Source organism: Rhincodon typus, chromosome 2 (genome assembly GCF_021869965.1).
Source record: "Rhincodon typus isolate 14 chromosome 2, sRhiTyp1.1, whole genome shotgun sequence".
Classification (NCBI taxonomy): Eukaryota; Metazoa; Chordata; class Chondrichthyes; order Orectolobiformes; family Rhincodontidae; genus Rhincodon; species Rhincodon typus.
Genome location: NC_063333.1, coordinates 52,831,808 through 52,848,086, shown reverse-complemented (window position 1 = coordinate 52,848,086; position 16,279 = coordinate 52,831,808).

The following is a 16,279-nucleotide window of genomic DNA, read 5'->3' as shown; positions in this document are numbered from 1 at the left end:
AAGTAGTTTACTCCATGATACTCCAGGTGTTTGTGAGATTAAAGAATGGGGTGTCGGGAGGGGATACTAAATTAACATCAGAACACTGACAAAGTACAAGTTTGTAAGATGGTGAAGAGGTTTGTGCTGAACCTTTTAAATATTGGCTGCACCCAAAGGGCTAGGAAGAAAGAGATTCTGGCAGATGTTGTCAAAGTGTTGCTATAAGATGGTATCATTGTGAAAGACTGAGACTAAATGGATTGAAGAGTCTTTATTAAACTGATTTGATCCATTCAATTATAAACTGCCTGATGTCATGTTCACTTGAAGCCGTTATTGTTATTTAACCACTACTTCTGCATTGTTCAGTTAATCCTTAAGTTTCCTTTGTGCATAAAATGTGTTAGAATGGTACCACGTAAAACAACCATCAAATTCCAGCCCCAGCCTATGGCAATAATGACAGATGAGCAAAGAAAATTCGATGGCATTATGCATCTATTCTAGATTCACAACTAAAAATCTCACATCATGTTTGCCAAAGTTGACAATTCTGGTTTGGAAATGAAATTGGGCTCAGTTGCACAATTGAGGCTGGCACTCCAGAGGCCCTGATCTTAAAAAAAATATTGGTGATCTCTGAGATGACCCACATCATGAGCTTTGATTGACAGGACACCATTGTGGATGTGCAGTGCATGAACCAGAAACATGTGGAAAGGAATTGTCATGGTGACCAGCAGCCTCATTGCTCAAATTATATACAAATGGTATTTCACTCAGCGCCAATCCAGTTAACACTCTCCCTTAACCCCTCCCAGCTGAACATATGTCGGCTGCATGAGCCAACTCTCACCACCATTATTTAAATATTTTGTCAAAACTTTTGAATTTGCACATGTCCAGCCCGTGTTTGTAAGATTCAAATGATTAATTTAAGTTTGTCAGTTGGGTTCATGCTGTGACATGCTTACACAGAAGAAGCTCCATGTAATAATGTGCAGGCCCTGTTCTTTGCAGAGAGAAAGGATATGTACACATACTTGAACAAAATAGATTACAGCTATTGTTTAACAAAGTGTGGAGCTGGAGGAACACAGCAGGCCAGGCAGTATCAGAGGAGCAGGAAAGCTTACGTTTCGGGTTGGAATGCTTTTTCAGAAATACTGATTCTTCATTCTTCAGAATTTTTCAGAATTTCTGAAAGAGGGTCCCAACCTGAAACGTCAGCTTTCCTGCTCCTCTGATGCTGCCTGGCCTGCTGTGTTCTTCCAGCTCCATACTTTGTTATCTCTGACTCCAGCATCTGCAGTTATTGCTATCTCTACAGCTATTGTTTAGTTCATTTCTCCAGCAATGCCTTGAACCCTTAGAGTCAATCTGCTTGGTTTAAAATTTCAACAAAGCTTGGGAGTTAACTATCAGTCATCATTTACTGATGCATTCCACAGGGCAATGTCTCTACCAATTACTGTCCCCTTGCCAACCACTAAGCCCTCTGTTCTCAAATAAAGTAAATGTTGTTTTCCCTTTACTTTGCGGTTTCTGGTGAATTGTTCTGATGAGTTCAAAATAAAAAACTTTGACAAGACATGACTTCTCTGAGCAATACTCAAGTACTTTTTGATTTGATTTGATTTATTATTATTGCATGAACTGAGATATTGTAAAAAGTATTGTTTTGTATGCTAACCAGAAAAATCATAGTACATCAGTATGCAGAATAGAATGCAGAATATAGTGTTACAGCTAAGGAGAAGGTGCAGAGAAAGATCAACTCTAATATATGAGAGGTTTATTCATAAATCAGATAACAGCAGAGAAGAAGCTGTTCTTAAATCTTTTGGTACGTGTTTTCAAACTTTTGTATCTTCTGCCTGATGGTAGTGAGTGGAAGAGAATATAACCAGAGTGGGAGGGTTCTTTGATTATGTTGGTTGCTTTCCTGAGGCAGCGGGAAGTGTAGACAGTAGATTCATCTAGACTTGAAATATTAGTTTGTTCTCTCTCCATGGGTGGTTTCCATGATGGACTGGGCTGTGTTCACAACTCTCTGTAATTTCTTGCGGTCTTGGACAGAGCAATTGCCAGACCAAGCTGTGACGCATCCAGATAGGATGTTTCTATGGTGAAATGACAAAAATTGGTAAGAATCATGTGGACATGCCAAATTTCCTTTGCCTTCTGCAATGTGCTTTCTTGATTGTAACGTTGACATGGATGGACCAGTACAGATTGTTGGCAATATTTCGTCCTAAGAACTTAAAGCTCTCAACCACCTCCACCTCATCACCATTGATACAGGCAGGGGCTTGACCAGCTCCTTCATTTTGCTGACATTGAGAGAGAGATTGTTGTCTATACACCATGTCACTAAGCTGTCTATTTCCTTCCTGTACTCTGTCTCATCATTGTTTGTGATCTGATCCACTATGGTAGTGTCATCAGCAAATTTGTAAATTGAGTTAGAACTGAATTTGGCTACACAATCGTGACTATATAAACAATATAGTAAGGGGGCTGAGTACGCAGACTTGAGGGGCACCGGTGTTGAGGATTATTGTGGAGGAGGTGTTGTCTCCTCTGTACTATCAAATGACTGTTATTTAAAGGGCTAACCATCCAAATTCCAGGGAGATGCTTTTGATTATGATCATGTGTGATTAACCTGATGTTAATCTTATGGAGCGTGGAGAAGTTCAGCTCCAACATAAGAGCAGAGTTTTATGCAGAGCTTGAAGCCTATCCTTTCCAGTGTGGAAATGGTGGCCAAATCGATGAGAACACTTGTGGATCCAGCCATGATATAGTGTTGTGTGACTGAAGTCTTAGCTGCAGCAGAGTCACCCAATATTTGACTGCTGCAGTGGAAGTTGCAGTACCTTTGTGACCCTTAGTGTTGTTTGCTGCAATTGGGAAAGGAAAATCTGAGCTTTTGCGTTCTGTGTTTTTGGAGGAGTTTTGAAAAATTTTGGATTTTCAAAGGGATGGTGCTTGTTTTCGACCAGAAGATGGGAGACACTGGATTGGTCTTAGAGGAAAAAGACTGCTGCAGAACACTGGCAATTGTATACTTACACCCATAATGGGCCTCACCCATGATTTGGATATGGAAAACAGGCAGCAGATATATGAAGCAGTGAGTAGAAGGCAAATGAAGAGGACCCTGAACTTTCACTGCAGCAATAAAATATTGGGTGACTCTGCAGCAGCCGTAACTTCAGCCTCAAGATACTGCATCATGGTTAGATCCCACAAGTATTTTCATTGATTTGGCCACCATTTTCACACTGAAAAGGAAATGTTCCAAAATCTGCATGAAACTCTGTTCCACATTGGAGCTGAACTCCTCCATGTTCCCTAAGATTAATATCAGGTTCTGTGACAGGGCCACCAATGTAAGAAAGATCTTTTTGTGCATGCCCATTATATTTCCCCTGTATGCCTTCCCATCAAAGTTCTCATCTGAGTCTTCAGCCCCAGTGGGATTTCAATGCACAGTGTCCTTATCCCTGGCTTTGCTGCACCCTCCGCACGCCTGGTGATTGGTTGATCCTGATTCTCTTTTACCCTCTAATGTTCATACAGTGTCAGAATCTGAGGTGGTAGCTGCAGGTATCAGATCATGGATCAGTGTTGAATGGTAAGGCTGTGCTGGCTGCCAAAGTGGCAGCTCTTGTAGCAGAGATGCAAACTGGAAGGGTTGCTGTGAGGTGACAAAAGTCAGTTGGAAATCAGGGGATCCATGTTCATACCACTTGCACCACGCATTGGACTGGCCGTATAAGTTCTGTGGCTACAAGAGCAGGTCAGAGGCTAGGAATTCTGCCATGAGTAACTCATCTCCTGACTCCCTAAAGGCAGTCTACTATCTATACGGCCCAAGTCAGGAATGTGATAGAATACTATGCATTTGCCTGAATGAGTATAGCTCCAACAAAACCCAAGAAGCATGATACTATTAGAATAGTTAGCTGATTTTTCTTGGCTGGCACAGATACGATGGGCCAAAGGGCCTTTTTCTATGCTCTAGATTTTTATGGCTCTATGACTATTCAGGACAAAGCACCCCAATGATTGGTATCACAACCACAAACATTTGCTCCATCCACCACCAATGCTCAGTAGCAGCAGTGTGTACAATCTACAAGATGCACTGCAGGAATTCACCAAGGCTCCTTGGACAGCACTTCCAAACACACAAACATTCCATCAAGAAGGAGAAGAGCAGCAGATAACAGGGGAATACCACCACTCGCATGTTTGTTTCCAAGCCACTCCCCTCCTTATTTGGAACTACAATCACCATTCCTTCAGTGACTCTGATTAAAAATCCTGCAACTCCCACCTTAACAGGATTGCAGGTATTCTTACACCAAATGGAATACAGCAGTTCAAGAAGGCAGCTCATCACTACCTGCTCAAGGGCACTTAGGAGTGGGCAATAAGTGCTGGCTCAGCCAGCAATATCCACATCCCATGAAGGAATAACAAAACTTCCATACCAAATAGGTGGGATGAGGGTGAGTTGGGATTTGAGAAGAGACATAATAAAGTAACATTTTCATTGAAAACATACTCCACTATGTGAAATCCAACAATCTGTGCCTGTGATATGGTGAACCGTCACTTCCAGAGGACTCAATCAATGCAGATTTCTCCATCCCTTACAGTTTCTCATTGCTCCCTGTGGTTATGAGCCACTTTGACTTGCAAGTCTGAGGGAAGAATATCCGTGAGTGTATTGCAGTGTGTTGGAGGGATTTGCCTGCCATAGCTGGAGCAACGTGGAAAGAGCAAGATGTGGATATGAGGCTGGGAGTGCTGGGTATTTGTGAGGATGAGGAGGAGAAACTGAATATTGGTGTGAGTGTTGATGAATATTAGTACAACGGTAGCTTGACCAGTGTGAAAAGTTGATGCAGTGGTTGGTAGGATATATCATGTGAAAATACATTCACTGACCTTGACTGCATATAAGTTATTGAATTTTTTCTGATGTTATACCCTGGCCCTTGGGGCCAGATTCCAAAAATTGGCAGCCATTTCCTCCTCAGGGTGTGCTTCAAAGTACCAATGTAAAGTGTATAAAGTACTGCCACCTACAGTGAGCACACAACAGAAAACTGGGAATCCCTCTCACTTACCTACTGCTCTATTTGTTGTGATTTCTCTTCCAGTCAAACAGTTCAAAGAAAGTCACAATAGCTGCTGTTGTGTGAATGCAGCACCCCTTTAAAAGAGACAGTCATTAAGAGATCCAGGTTAGTTATGCATCACACATTTGTCATGCATGCTCCTCGACCCTGTCCTGCATGTTAAGCCAGACAGCAGTATGTTACATGCTGGAGGTGTTTTGATGTGGAGGCTGTACCAAGTTTGCGTGTTGCCTCCTTCAACTGATCAGCAGAAAGTAATTGCACGTTGTGATCTCTGTGCCTGAAAAGAGGCCCTATTCAGTTTTTACCACTCTGACCTTGAAGCAGAAAGTTATAAGGAAGAATAGTGAGGAAAAGAAGGAAACATCTAATTTTTCTCTCAGGCAGTTTACAGCCTCGAAGTCTCAACATTGAATTAATAATTAATAATAATTAATAACTTCAGAAACTGACAACTTTATGTCTGCCCTCCATTTTTCTCACATTGTCTTCCCTGTTTCCCAACAGCCATGTTGTGTTTGTATCTTGTTTACTTTGCACATTATAGTAAATATTCATTCTCTCCCTTTCATTTTGTAATTTGTACCCTTTTTAACATCTCTCATTTCTTTCACAACTGTTAACAACCCCTTGGTGTCTTTTGCTTTGGGTTTCTATACCACCTAGCCTCTTGCTCCTCCTCTGCCTCTAACAAAATTATAAAAAAGAACCAATTTTCAAGCAACTTTCAGATCTGAAGAGTCATACCAGACCCGAAAAGTTAACTATTTCTCTCTCCACAAATTCTGCTAAGTTTCTCCAACATTCTCTGTAAGTCTCAGTTTTCCAGCTTCTGCGGTATTTTGCTTTTATTAAAAGAAGGAAATAGACTGGTTAGATTTGGATAGTAAAAGCAAAGGTGACAATGGTAACCTTTTTATATTGAATAAATCTAGGTAAAGCACTGACAGCAGATGTGTTCATAAATTTCATACTTACGTTCTTAGTGCTACAGGTTCATTGATCTATTTCCAGTTCAGCTAATTCCAAATCTCTGTACTTGCAACTTTATTAGTGGGTAGATAATTGTAATGAAACATTCTTCATGCAGTTTACAATACTGAGTAAAATGCCAATTTGTTTAAAAGTCATCAAAATGTTTAAAGTTTTTACTGATTATAGACCTTACTTCCACTGTAATATTACTTAAACAAAATATCACTAGGTGCTTCAGAGGAAGCTTCTGTAAGATGCGACAGTGATCACATTAAAAAGTGAAAAGGCTTTGGGGCATTGGTCATAAAAGGCATGACATACATACAAGTTTTTTTATTTTTTGTGTATAATCTTTTACAGGCATAATGTTGCTGCTTTATGCAAAATAAGAATGACCTTTTTCTTACAACTAATGAAACACCATTGAAATTATGGGGATAGATCTAAATATGAAACATAGAGGGCAGAATCTTCCCAGTCCCTGAATGACGTGGGTTATAGTGAGAAATTTGGAAGAATTATCTAAGAACTCAAACGTGACCTTTATTGATATCGGGAGCAGCAAGATGCATTTTCGGACTAAGTTCTCAATGTCAGGACTTTTTTTTACTCGTGATTAGCAAGAGGCCTGTTATCAGAGATTACACATTATCATCCTCTACTACCTCATTTTGGTTTACTAAAATGTGAGTTTCCATTCTCACATCTTCCGGATAGAAGCTCGATGCTAGGAATTCCCAACATGAAGGTCAGAGCAGGTATCTAATAACTCCAAGTCACTGCTTGCTCCTCTGGACCCCGAACTTTGACATAAAGCATCAATGTCCTGGGGCATGCAGCGTCGGCAGCGGTCACATGCAGTTCCTATCCACCAACACTGGCACCTGACACATACCAGTCTAACCAGATCATCATTGCACACATCTGATCAATTTACAGTACGGTTCTGCACTGTAAGTGGAATGCTGCTGCAAGGACACTTTGTGCACAGGGACAGGCATCCAGCTCGTGGATTGAACGAGAATGCATCTCAGGTTTGCTTGTTTCCTCTTTGTGCCTACTGACTTAACATCTGCCTGCACACTCAAAATGTCCCAGTCTTGTCTTGCCTCACTTGTTTGCACTTTGCAACCTCAACCAGAGCTTAAAGACTCACTATACTGCTGCATTGCTTGCAGTTTGGTGTAGACACAAAGCCAGGAAGCCTGCAATGCTTGTCAGCCATGATCAGTCAAAAGAATGAACATCTAGACAAGTTAAATGAGTGGGCAAGTACATTGCAAATGCTGTAAAACATGGATAAAAGTGAAGTTATCCATTTCAGTAGGAAAAAACAGACTGGCAAGTTTCATTTAAATGATGATAGATTGGAAAATGTTGATGTAAAAAAAGACCTAGGTGTCTTTTTACACCAGTCACTGAAAGCAAGTATTCAGGTGCACCAAACAGTTTGGAAGACAAATGGTATGTTGGCCTTCTTTGCAAGAGGATTGCAGCATAGAAGCAAGAAGTCTTACTGCAGCTCTACAGAGCCCTGATGAGACCAAACCTGGAGTATTGTCTGCACAATAGAATAGAATAGCCTTTAATGTCATGTGCATTCGAATGAATGCAGTGAAAAGTTTGTGATGTCGCCTCTTTGGCATCATCTTAGGTACAGGGTAACAAAGACTTAGTCTTCTTACCAAAAGATATACTGAATAGAGGAAGTACAGTGAAGGTTCATAGACTTATTCCTGAGCTTGTTATTTGAGGAGATGTTGGCCAACTGTGCCTGTACTCACTGGAGTTTAGAGGAATGGGAGGGGATCAAAAATGGAGAACACACCCCCACCTACATCAATGGAGCAGAAGTGGAGAGGGTTGAGGGCATCAAGTTCCTAGGAGTGACAATAACTGACAACCAGTTCTGGACTTCCCATGTAGATGTGATGGTCAAGAAGACACAACAACGCTTCTTCTTCCTCAGGCAGCTTAGGAAATTTGGCATGTCCATAAGGACCCTCACCAGCTTTTACAGATGCACCATAGAAAGCACACGGTTTGGGTGCATAATGGCCTGGTATGGCACCTGCCCTACCCAGGGCCGTAAGAAACCAAAGGATGTGTGCACAGCCCAGACCATTGTGGAAACCAACCTCCATTCATGGACTCCATTTGTACTTCTTGTTGCCATGGAAAGGCTGTCAACATCATCAAAGACCCCTCCCACCCCAGCAATGCTCTTGTATAAGCTCTTCCATCAGGCAGAAGATACAGAAACTTGAACACATGCAACAACAGGTTCAAGAACAGCTTCTTCCCTGCCGTTGTTAGACTGATGAATGGACTAACTTCAAATTATGTTGATTCTGTTATTGTTGATCTTGCCTTGTGCACCTCCTGTGCAGTGTAACCTATATGCCTCACTCTGTCTAAGCACGCTATGATCTGTGTGTCCCTGCTTGCTATGATCTACCTGTACTGCTCACAAAACAAACCTTTTCACCGTACTTAGGTACACATTACTACAATAAATCCAATCAAATCAATCTCATTGAAAAGTAGAAAATTCTGGCAGGGTGGACAGAATGGATGCAGGGATTTCCCCTTGGCTAGGGATGTAGAAGGGTCACAATCTTTTATTATGGAATACATCATTAAGGACTGAAATGAGGAGAAATTTATTCATTCAGAGAATGGTGACTCCATGGAATTCTCAACCACGTAAGGTGGTAGAAGCCAGATCATTGAATATATTTAAGAAAGAAGGAGACAGATTTCTGGACACAAAAAGAGTTAAAGGGTATGGGGAGAGTGTAGAAGTATGAGATAAAGGATCAGCCATGATCATGCTGAATGGCAGAACTGGTTCTCTGTGCTAAATAGCCTAGTCTTGCTCCTACGTTCTGTTTTCATGAAGCGTCTGGGAGCATTTTGCTATCTTCAAAACCACTAGTAACTTAAAAATGTAAATTACTACTTGTCGTTCTCCAAGGGTCACGATGGCTTATGCAATACAAAAAAAAACTGTGGATGTTGGAAATCAGAAACAAAAACAGAAATAGTTGGAAAAACTCAGCAGGTCTGGCAGCATCTGTGGTGAGAGAAGCAGAGTTACTGTTTTGGTTCCAGTGACCCTTCTTCAGTGCTGAAGATGCTGCTAAACCTGTTGAGTTTTTCCAGCAATTTCTGTTTTTAGTTCTGAAATGTTAACATGGTTTATGCAATGATTCAATTACAGCTCAGAACAAGGAAGCAGGCGCCATGTGTACATCAGCCACAACATGAAGCAGAACCTCTCTCTGTTGGTGTTACTCTAAAACTACATGCTAACCATATATAGAGATAACAAGGTATAGAGCTGGATGAACACAGCAGGCCAAGCAGCATCAGAGGAGCAGGAAAGCTGACGTTTTGGGCCTAGACCCTTCTTCAGAAGAACACAAAGAGAACACTTAAAGAACACGAGAGAAAAGGCAAGGAAGAAATGAACGTTATTATGAGCGACAGCACAGATTTTATATGGAAATATGTAAAGGTAACAACAATGTAGTGGAGGTGGGGGAGGAGGTTGAATGTTTGCAAGCTCAGCTGCCCACAGTGAGCCACTTCAGTTTTGTTGCATGAATGTCTGTTGCCCTTTGAAGAGCCTTAGTCAAACTTGAATCACCCTCCCTCATAGAGCAATCAGTCTAGTTAACCTTCCCTGTGTTCCCTCTATGACAAGTACTGTAAATATTTTCTTAGGTAAGGAGACCAAACCTATACACAATACTTCAGGTGTGGTCTCATCAAAGCCCTATACAGCTACAGTAAGACATCTTGCTCCTGATCTCAAACACTCTTACAGTGAAAGCCAATGTACCATTTGCTTTCTTAACTGCTTGCTGCACCTGAATGCTTGCTTGCTTGAATGTGCAGGTCCCTTTGTACATCAACATTTCCCAACCATCACTATTCACCATTCTGTTTTTCCTACTGAAATGGGTAACTTCACTCTTATCCATGTTTTACTGCATCTGTGATGTATTTGCCCACTCACTTAACCTGTCTAAATCACTTTGAAGATCTTTACATCCTCCTCAATGCTCGGAATTCGTCCTAATTGTGTGCATCAGCAAACTTAGAAATATTGTATTCGCTTCCCTTATCCAAATCATTGATATATATTGTGAATAGCTTGGGCCTAAAACATATCCCTGAGGTATCCTATTTAACTTCCAATCCAAAAACAACCTTATTATTCCTACAGAGATAGTAGGAACTGCAGATGCTGGAGAATCTGAGATAACAAGGCATAGAGCTGGATGAACACAGCAGGCCAAGCAGCATCAGAGGAGCAGGAAAGCTGATGTTTCGGGCCTAGACCCTTCTTCAGAAAACGTGTATTCCTACACGCAGTTTCCTGGACAATGTAGACTTTGTTTAATCCCATTGACATTTTCTACCTCCTGTGATCGCATCTCTTATAATACTCTAGCATTTACATACTACTGATTTTAGACTAACTGGTCTGAAATGCCCTGTTTTCTCTCTTACCCCCTTTTCTAAATAGTGGGGTGACATTTGCCATCCTCCAACATGCTGAATTGCTCCAGAATTTCATGGAAGAGTTTTTCAAACAAAGTGTGATCTTGAGTAATATATAAAGACAAATTAGAACAGGTAGGCTGACTTGCTGTTAAAGGCATAGGTTTTAAGGAAAGTCTTAAAGAAGGAGAGGGAGACTGAGAGGTTTAGAAAGAAAATCCTAAAACTTAAAGCCTTGATAATTCAGCCATCAATAGTATAACAATTAAATGTACTAACATGCAGAATTGGACAAATGCAATATTTCAGAGGGCTGTCTGAGCTGAAGAAGCTTGAAGACCAAAGGGCGAGGCAGTTGGAACAACTTGAAGTGAGAACTTTAATACTGGGGTGTTGTCAGATAGCAAGATAATATGATGATTGCACAATGCTCAGTACTATTCAGAACTCCTCAAACGTAAAAGCAGTTCATATCTATTTACACCAAGACCCAGAAAACATTCAGGCTTGGGCTGATATGTAGTGAGCAACATACACATCATACAAATGCCAGGCAATGACCATTTGCAACAAGAGAGAACCTAACTATCACTCCTTTACACTTACATATATTATGTTTGATGAATCCTCCATTATCAACATCCTGGGGGTTACCATTGACCAGAAACTGAATTAGGCTAGTCAGATAAATAGTGTGGCTGCAAGAGCAGGTTAAAAGCTACACATTCTGCAGTGAATAACTCAACTAATGACTCCTCAAAGCGTGTTCGTCATCCATAAGGCACAAGTCAAGACTGTGATGGAATACTTCCAACTTGCATAATTGAGTGTAACTCCAGGGACAAGCAAGAAGTTTATTAGTATCCAGTACAAGCTTCTCACTTGTCTGGCACTCACCGGCCACCTTCAACATTCGCTGTAAAGCTTGATCAACAGCACTTTCCAAATCCACAAAAGCTACAACCTAGAAGGGTAAAGGCAGCAGACACTAGAAGCAAGGTTCCGCTCCAAGCCACACATACACTTGATGAGGATCCTGCATTCACATCACTGGTCAAACTCACAGAACTCCTTCCCCGACAATGCTGTAGGAAGGATGTTGTGAAACTTGAAAGGGTTCAGAAAAGATTTACAACGATGTTGCCAGCGTTGGAGGTTTTGAGCTATAGGAAGAGGCTGAATAGGCTGGGGCTAATTTCCTTGGAGTTTTGGAGACTGAGGGTGACTATGTAGAGGTTTATAAAATCATAAGGGGCACAGATTGGGTGAATAGCCAAGGTCTTTTCCTGGGGTAGGGGAGTACAAAACTAAAAGGCATAGGTTTAAGATGAGAGGGGTAAGATTTAAAAGGGACCTAAGTGGCAACCTTTTCACTCAGAGGGTGGTGCGCATATGGAATGAGCTGCCAGAGGAAGTGGTGGAGGCTGGTACAATTACACCATTTAAAAGGCATCAGGATAGGTATATGAATAGGAAGGGTTTAGAGGTATATGGGCCAAATGCTGGCAAATGGGCAAAGATTCATTTACGATATCTGGTCGGCATGGACGAGTAGAACCAAAGGGTCTGGTTTCTATACAGTTCTATGACTCTAACACAGTGGGTGTACCAATATCGCTTGGAGTTCTGTGGTTCAAGAAGGCAGCTCATCACCACTTTCTTAGGGAATTCGGGATGGGCAACATATGTTGGCCTAGTCAAAAATGCCCACATCCTATGAATGAATCTATTTTAAAAAAGCTTGCTTTAAAAACAAAACTCTACAGGATCAGGTGCAACATTAACAGCATAGTTTTGTTCCAGATGCAATATTGGCCTGTAGCTACCTAAATATAAAGACAGAAATATGCTGAAGGTTTGCTATACATAATGGCTGTTTTATGCTACACCAGATTCAGAATAACTATATTGGTGAAGGCAGATGTTTGATAATCTCACAGAGAGGGCAACAGCATGTGTATTTGTTCCAGTCAGATTTGGACACTGGGGACATGGCATTTATTCACGTTTCCAAATTATTTACTGATATCCCTTTATTCAGTACTTTAGTGGAGACATGAAACCATTAAAGAAAAAGTGATGGTCAAAATACTTTGAACATTCATCTGCTTATATGATCAACAGTAATTTGTTTACTCTAACAATATATGAATCGTCAATACACAACAAAAGTAAAAATAATTTACTTTAAAAGATGAACATTATTGGGTTACGTTACTATAGCAATAGTTAAGAGGCGATTCCACGATCCAGTGCTTCCAATGAGGAGAGGCACTTGCAAAGAGTACATCTTAGAAATTGCAGATGCACGGCTCATGATTTTCCATCCATTAAAACTAAAATTAAAATTAATGAATGGAAAATCACAAGCTGCATGCCTGTGATTTTCCAAAATGCGCTCACTTCAAGCAACACTTCCTACTGGGACCCCTGGATCACAGAATTATCCTTATAAGTGCACTTGTATCAAATGTCTCTTTCCACTATTTAACACATATTTTGAATTGGTTAATGTTGTTGTTAAAATAGTGAAGACAGGACTTTGATTTGGGTGCATCAAAAACAAAGTCCATACTAATTACCAGCTTTAAGTATTTTTTGATTGTTTCACATTTTCTTTCACACAGTTGTCAGCTGACAATTGTTGTGCAGCATTTATGAAAAGGCAAGGGAGCCATCCTAATTTTTCATTTATCTCCAACTATGCTTCCAGAAGACATTCTGGAATATATAGCTTCAGAACTTGAGCCAAAATCTTACTAGTCAGGAGGTATACAATTTTACAAATATGCAATGGGAAACTCTCTTGCCTACTTACACAAATTGCTGAATAGTCACTAAAAAAAGGAACAAGATAAGTCCTTAGATTTCTGAAAAATAGATTTTCTATGTAATATTCCCTCAATGTTTCATTTTGCTGAAAAGGTTACTCTTATTTGGAAATATAATGACACGTCCAGGAAGCAGCTGTGTATATAAAGTCTATAACCAATCAGCCGTAGATAAATAGATTTTAAGAATGTAGATTATATATTTATGGATTTGGAGTATTTTCAATTGACTTTATTTCCTGTTGTTAGAATGAAAGAAAAATAGTTCACTATATTTTTAATCAACACAAAACAGAAAATAAGAACTGAAGCAGGCTATTTGCCACATCTCCCCTACTTTGCCATTCAACACTATCATGACTGATGCTTTATCTCAACTCCACATTCCCACTCTCTCCCTACACCTGTTGACACCTTTAGCTTCAAGAAATCTATATATTTGTTTTTAACCTTCAGCGATTTGGCCTCCACAACTCTGAGCAGGAGAGAATTCCACAAGTTCATTGAGTGAAAAATAATTCTCATCTCAGTGCTTCTGAGCTCCTCCCAGACTGATTCCATAACTGGCTTTACTATGCCAATATTCTTTCTCACTATTGCACTGATTTCATCTTTAATTAACAATGGTACCTCACCTCCTTTTTGCCTGCCTTTTCTGGGAAACCCTTGGATGTTCAGTTCCTGGCCTTGATGAGCATCTTTCAGATTTTTTTTCTGAAAAAAACATATTTGGAGTTCTTTGCACAGTAGATAAAAGGTATATTTTCTGACTAAACCGAAAATGATATTTCTAATTTGCACAGTTCGCTCCGCATCTTTTTTTAAATTGTTAGATCATTAAAAGATGAAGAAGACCCAAATAAAAACCTATGGAATAATGGGAATCAAAGTTTCCTCTAAGGAGATCAGAGAGTTCTAATGTAGGCTGGGAACAACTGGAATGTTTAAATTACCATGCATGAGCCTGCACACTTAAACAAATTAATTGTAACAAAAACAAAAGAGAGTACATTAGTGATAAAGCTATTTCAATTTTATTTAATCTTTTATAGTGGATTTAATAAGGAGATAGAGGTCGAGTGGTAATGTCACTGGGGATTGGTAATTTAGGGGCCCAGACCAATGCTGTGGAGAAATGGTTAAAAATCACCCAAGGGAGACAGCTGGTGGAACATGTTCGCATTACAGGGTAAGGTTGGCAGTTTCCTTCCCTGAAGGGCTTTAGTGAACCAGTTGGGTTTTTACAATAAGCTGTGGTAGTTTCCTGGTCACCATTACTGACAGCAACTTTACATTCCAGTTTTATTAATTGAATTTAAACTTGATGAATCCTCCATTATCAACATCCTGGGGGTTACCATTGACCAGAAACTGAATTGGGCTAGCCAGATAAATAGTGTAGCTACAAGAGCAGGTTAAAAGCTACACATTCTGCAGTGAATAACTCAACTTATGACTCCTCAAAGCGCGTTTGTCATCCATAAGGTACAAGTGAAGACTGCGATGGAATACTTCCAACTTGCATAATTGAGTGTAACTCCAGGGACAAGTAAGAAGTTTATTAGTATCCAGTACAAGCTCCTCACTTGTCTGGCACCCACCGGCCACCTTCAACATTCGCTGTAAAGCTTGGTCAACAGCACTTTCCAAATCCACAAACTACAACCTAGAAGGGTAAAGGCAGCAGATACTAGAGACAAGGTCCGCTCCAAGCCACACATACACTTGATGAGGAACCTGCACTCACTGTTGCTGGGACAAACTCACGGAACTCCTTCCCAACAATGCTATAGGAAGGATGTTGTGAAACTTGAAAGGGTTCAGAAAAGATTTACAAGGATGTTGCCAGCGTTGGAGGGTTTGAGCTATAGGGAGAGGCTGAATGTGCTGGGGCTATTTTCCCTGGAGTGTTGAAGACTGAGGGGTGACCTTATAGTGGTTTATAAAATCATGAGGGCATGGATAGGGTGAATAGCCAAAGTCTTTTTCCCAGGTTATGAAAGTCAAAAACGAGAGGATGTAGGTTTTAGGTGAGAATGGAAAGATTTAAATGGAATCTGAGGGGCAACTTTTTCATGCAGAGGGTGTGTACATGGAATGAACTGCCAGAGGATATGGGTTAAATGCTGGCAAATGGGACTAGATCAGTTTAGGATATCTGGTCAGCATGGACGAGTTGGACCGAAGGGTCTATTTCCTTGCTGTATAACTTTATGACTCTATATTGCGTGTCCTGTCAAATTTGTGTAGCCCCAACTCTAATTACAGGCTTATGGTAAATGACCGTCCAGCGGATGGACCAAATAAGGAACCTCAGGCTGTACATTGATTCTGAACAAGGGGGCAATGCATACGCAGGGCACTTACTCGCCACTTGGAATGGCTCAAAGCCATAATGCTGCTGGTGACCTGTCTGTGCTGATACAAGCAGTTTCTAGTGAGTTGCAACATCTTGCATTTGCTGAAGATAATACCTAAGTCTTACCTTATTTTGATTTGTCCAGGCAGATGAAATGGGCATCCAAAATCCAGGAGAGGCACCTGGATGACAGCCCAAAACAATTGGACAAATACCATAGTTTCAAATACTCTTAGCAAAAGAAGGTTCAGCAATGAGAATAACCAGGATTTTGGGCAATAGGAAGGTAGCCTTGAAGAAATGTGCACTCATGCTGGGGATGATGATCATGCACTGGCATCAGGCAGTGCATGGTCCTGGTTAGAGAATGGAGGAGTCCATGCAACTCATATGCAACATGATAGCTCAGGGCTGTTACGTGCATGAGCTCCTCCATTGAGAGGGCGATGCATTAATTGAAT